The following is a 6,123-nucleotide window of genomic DNA, read 5'->3' on the forward strand; positions in this document are numbered from 1 at the left end:
GCAGAGAGCCTGCTTCCTCCTCTCTCTCTGCCTGCCTCTCTGCCTACTTGTGATTTCTCTCTGTCAAATAAATAAATAAAATCTTAAAAAAAAAAAAAATGAAATCTTGCCATTCTGCAATGACCTGGATGGAACTAGAGGGTATTAGGTTGAATGAAATAAGTTAATCAGAGAAAGACAATTATCCTGTGTTCTCACTTTTATGCAGAGCACTGAGTATAAGACATAAATCACTGACCTCTATCTCTGAAACTAATAATACATTATATGTTAATTAATTGAATCTAAATTTAAAAAATTAAAATTAAAAAAAACAACTTGAGAAGAAAAAGGCAAACGAAGTTTGGCTCTGTCAAATAAATAAATAAATAGAAAAAAAAATTAAAAACCAGAATGTTAGCAGTGTATTTCAAACATCAATCAGAATACAGTCATCATTATTTGTCTCCCTACAACTATGCAGTTTTAAAAAGGAGGTAAAGTACATCCAAATATCTTGTTTTTGTCCTGAAGAGTTTGAATTGGTAGAAGTTCCAGATGATAATTGTGGACTTTTATTAGCAATATTTTTAATTTATACTTAACCCATTAATTGCTATGATCAAAAACTTTGGTTCTTAGTCCTTCTGAAAGGTACACCTCATTGAAACACACACTCTAATACATCAGCCTTCATTTAAAGCAAAACAAAAGTTAATGCTTTGTCAGATTTTAATAATATTGATAAATGATATATTTAACCACAAACATACATTCTCTTTTTAAACAAAAGCCTGATGATTTAATATCCTAGTCGAACAAACATTTTTCAAAGATTTAAAAAGGCCTAATGGTATTAGACTTTAATTAGTTTGACAAATTATATTTTAAATGAATTTATTCATGTGCTATTAAATATTATCATAAAAAATTAAAACAAAGCTATACTTGTCAAAACAATTTAATAAACTGTGCTTTCTGTTGTAGTCACCTAGGATTTCTGTCATGTTCATTTTCTGACTTGCTAATTCATAAAATTTAATAAATCAAAAATGAGACTTCTACATATGAACTGGCAAAATAATAAGAAAATCATTAGTTTCCTTGATCACAGTAAACATGAAAACATCTAAGTAAAATAATTACTGTATAAATGACGTGAATAAAATATCATTAGCATGAATGCAGGCAAATACAAATCAGTCTACCAGCTTAACAAGGAGCAGAGGAATTAGACAAGAAGTATCACAAAACAATAACAAGGACAGACATTTGTTTGAGGTTTTACTGTTCATAAGGTACTTTCACATTTGTTCAATTATGAGGGCCATAGGATGGTAGGTTGGAAGGTGGGATTCTTTAGAGGAGAAACAGAGAAAGATATTAGAGGATGGGGAAGTACTGGGGGATGGTCAAGCATGTCAATGTGACTACAGCAGAAATAAATTGTGTGAAAGGCGCAATGTGGGCAACAAGTAGAGCTCTAAGACCACGTGAAGGGACAAACAAAAGAAAGCAAGGAAAATGCAGATCACTTCTATTTTTGGGGACTGCAAGAGAGACAGGAACTAAGAAGGAGTTGGAGTTGGGACAAATAAATGACATTTGCAAAGAAGGAGGTAGAACACTTTGGTAACTCTGCCTATTTAGTAGCTTTTCACATCCTGAAGCCACCTGTCTGTGGGGCTTTTGTCTGTTTTACGTTTCAGCCTTGCTGCCTACCAAAGAGCTTAAGAGTGTGGTCCTGATGCCTTACAAGTTCATTTGAAAATGGCAGCATCCTCTTGTTGATATTATCATCTTTGCCCCTGAGAAGTAAAAACAGGATTAGGGGACCCCAAAATATCATCCTCAATGGGAAAAAGCTTGCAGCCTTCCTGTTGAGATCAGGAACACGAAAAGGATGCCCATTCTCACCACTCTTGTTCAACATAGTATTAGAAGTCCTAGCAACAGCAATCAGACAACAAAGAGAAATAAAAGGTATCCAAATTGGCAATGAAGAAGTCAAACTCCCTCTATTCGCAGATGACATGATACTTTATATGGAAAACCCAAAAGACTCCACCCCCAAACTACTAGAACTCATACAGCAATTCAGCAATGTGGCAGGATATAAAGTCAATGTACAGAAATCAGTGGATTTCTTATACACCAACAATGAAAATACAGAAAGGGAAATTAGAGAATCGATTCCATTTACTATAGTACCAAGAACCATAAGAGACCTGGGAATAAACCTAACCAAAGAGGTAAAGGATCTGTACTCGAGGAACTACAGAACACTCATGAAAGAAATTGAAGAAGACACAAAAAGATGGAAGACCATTCCATGCTCTTGGATCAGAAGAGTAAACATTGTTAAAATGTCTATACTGCCTAGAGTAATCTATATTTTTAATGCCATTCTGATCAAAATTCCACTGGTATTTTTCAAAGAGCTGGAGCAAATAATCGAAAAATTTGTATGGAATCAGAAGAGACCCTGAATTGCTAAGGAAATGTTGAAAAACAAAAATAAAACTGGGGGCATCACGTTACCTGATTTCAAGCTTTACTACAAAGCTGTGATCACCAAGACAGCATGGTATTGGCATAAAAACAGACACATAGACCAGTGGAACAGAGTAGAGAGCCCAGATATGGACCCTCAACTCTATGGTCAAATAATCTTCGACAAAACAGGAAAAAATATACAGTGGAAAAAAGACAGTCTCTTCAATAAATGGTGCTGGGAAAATTGGACAGCTATATGTAGAAGAATGAAACTCGACCATTCTCTTACACTGTACACAAAGATAAACTCAAAATGGATAAAAGACCTCAACGTGAGACTGGAATCCATCAGAATCCTAGAGGAGAACATAGGCAGTAACCTCTTCGATATCAGCCACAGCAACTTCTTTCAAGATATGTCTCCAAAGGCAAAGGAAACAAAAGCGAAAATGAACTTTTGGGACTTCATCAAGATCAAAAGCTTCTGCACAGCAAAGGAAACAGTCAACAAAACAAAGAGGCAACCCACAGAATGCGAGAAGTACTTGCAAATGACAGTACAGACAAAAGGCAGATATCCAGGATCTATAAAGAACTCCTCAAACTCAACACACACAAAACAGACAATCATATCAAAAAATGGGCAGAAGATATGAACAAACACTTCTCCAATGAAGACATACAAATGGCTATCAGAGACATGAAAAAATGTTCATCATCACTAGCCATCAGGGAGATTCAAATTAAAACCACATTGAGAGGGACACCTGGGTGGCTCAGTTGGTTAAGCAGCTGCCTTCGGCTCAGGTCATGATCCCAGCGTCCTGGGATCGAGTCCCATATCGGGCTCCTTGCTTGGCAGGGAGCCTGCTTCTCCCTCTGCCTCCGCCTGCCGTTCTGTCTGCCTGTGCTTGCTCTCTCTCCCTCTCTCTCTGACAAATAAATAAATTAAAAAAAAAAAAAACACACATTGAGATACCACCTTATACCAGTTAGAATGGCCAAAATTAGCAAGACAGGAAACAACGTGTGTTGGAAAGGATGTGGAGAAAGGGGAACCTCTTACACTGTTGGTGGGAATGCAAGTTGGTGCAGCCACTTTGGAAAACTGTGGAGATTCCTTAAGAAATTAAAAATAGAGTTTCCCTATGACCCTGCAAGTGCACTACTGGGTATTTACCCCAAAGATACAGATGGAGTGAAAAGAAGGGCCATCTGTACCCCAATGTTTATAGCAGCAATGGCCACAGTCGCCAAACTGTGGAAAGAACCAAGATGCCCTCCAACGGACGAATGGATAAGGAAGATGTGGTCCATATACACTATGGAGTATTATGCCTTCATCAGAAAGGATGAATACCCAACTTTTGTATCAACATGGACAGGACTGGAAGAGATTATGCTGAGTGAAATAAGTCAAGCAGAGAGAGTCAATTATCATATGGTTTCACTTATTTGTGGAGCATAACAAATAGCATGGAGGACAAGGGGAGATGGAGAGGAGAAGGGAGTTGAGGGAAATTGGAAGGGGAGGTGAACCATGAGAGACTATGGACTCTGAAAAACAATCTGAGGGTTTTGAAAGGGGGGGGGGTGCGAGGTTGGGGGAACCAGGTGGTGGGTATTAGAGAGGGCATGGATTGCATGGAGCACTGGGTGTGGTGCAAAAACAATGAATACTGTTACGCTGAAAAGAAATAAAAAATTAAAAAACAAAAAACCAAAAAAACAAAGGGAAGAGGATAAGGATTCAAGAGCCCTATGGGATAGAAAAGAGGGACACCATTATCTCCATTTGAAAGCAAGCCTGAGACCTAGCTTTGCAATTTGACCCAGACCTCTTGGGAGTTGGGAAAATTGAGACTCAAATCCAGACCTTCTGCTTTTAAGTTTACATTTTTGTCCTAAACGAATAGTATAAATTTGGCATAAGTGAATAGTATAAATATTGTCGTAATTTATACCATCAGTGACCTAAATTTCTGTAGTAGAGTTTTCATATTTCTTTAACCTGTCCTGGATGACTAAGTGTCTTCAAATTAGGTTTATCTATTCTTCTAGGGATAATTATTCATATAGCAACCTAATTTACTAGAAAAAGATCTTTAGAAATTTGACTACTGAAAAGTCAGTGTGTGATCTAAAAGGCTCAACTACAAACTGTAATTAGATGAGTAGCCTCAGATAGAGCGCAGATACGGTAGCTGAAGATGGCAATAGGACTCCCCTCTCATCTCAGAAAATGTTGTCAATTCCCTCCACTAAGGCTTTAGTGGGGCTGTTGTTAAATTCACTTCTTTTCTCTCCATCTTTGTTTAAAATCAGATGTCACCCTAATTTATGATGAGACTAAATGAACATCAAGTGATTCGAAAGGAAAAGGTGTGTCTATAATAATCTGTAATCTATTCAAATTAGACACACACCAAAAAAATTACCTCTAAGAAATGCTGGTAAGCATGACTTGTACCCATGGATAGGCAGCTCTCCTTCCCTTTCTAGGGCACATGGGGACTTGACCAATGATGTGTACAGCGGCTAAGGTAAACGCACAGGTAAGACTCTGGTAACCCCATCCTCTGTTGACCAGATGGTGGTTCTACACAACCAGCACAGCCCATATTGCCGAATGACTACCTGGAGAGTCTCCTGGACTCAGGATGAACTTAGAGTGAACAAGAAATAATTCAGGTCCCTCTAAGATACTAGATTTGTTTGCTCTCACGCCATGGCCTACACTATCTGGACTTATACAGAAATACACTTGTGTTTTTCTCATGGTCTAACTTTTGACAGCTTCAGACTAGTTCCAGTGACATGGTGACCTTCAACTGCACAGGTGACCCATACACCATGCAGGGCTTATGCTCTAGGCGGTTCTGAAAGGTGGTGGAGAACTGGGCCATGGGGGCTAAGTGCCTGCTTTACAATTCTGTCTTGGCCACTTCTTGGCTCTACCATGTTGGGCAACCCCCTTCTGGTGCCACAGTTTCATTTGCAAAATGTAGTTTATAACAGTGTCTGTGACATTGGGTTGCTATGGGGGAAAAGGGCAGTATGAGGGAAAAATAATACATACAAAACACATAGAAGAATGGCACAAAGTCAGTCCTTGACAAGGGTTAGATAGTATGTATCTTGTTAAAATCAACCCTAAACCACCGCAGGGCCCATGATTGTTTTATTTAGCTGGTCCAAAATTCCCTGTGGGGGTCAGGAGAATTGACAACTACATTATCAAACAGTGGAAAATCATAATTATAGTATAGTAACAAGAGGATGGAAAGTCTTTTACTAAAGAGAGCTCTAATGCATTGGTCCTTTAGTGGTTCTCCAGAATGGATCAATTGCTATTTTTAGCTTAGGGTTCAATATTAAATAGATGAAATTAACAAAATACCAGTAATGAAAGTGACACATTCAGGGTCAAAAGGCATTAATACTATGAAATCAGAACCTTTTAGGCAAAGAAACTAAAATAATAGACAGCCTTTGAACTTAAAGGGGAAAAAAAAACCCTGAAAGGTAAAGTTGCTGGTATAATCCACAAGAAAATGAGATGCATTATTCAGCAGCTCATTCACTTTAGATGGTTCCTAAATTGCCTGAAATCCCTTTTATATTCTGCAAAGATCAAACATATTAAGA

Source organism: Lutra lutra, chromosome 5 (assembly GCF_902655055.1).
Source record: "Lutra lutra chromosome 5, mLutLut1.2, whole genome shotgun sequence".
Classification (NCBI taxonomy): Eukaryota; Metazoa; Chordata; class Mammalia; order Carnivora; family Mustelidae; genus Lutra; species Lutra lutra.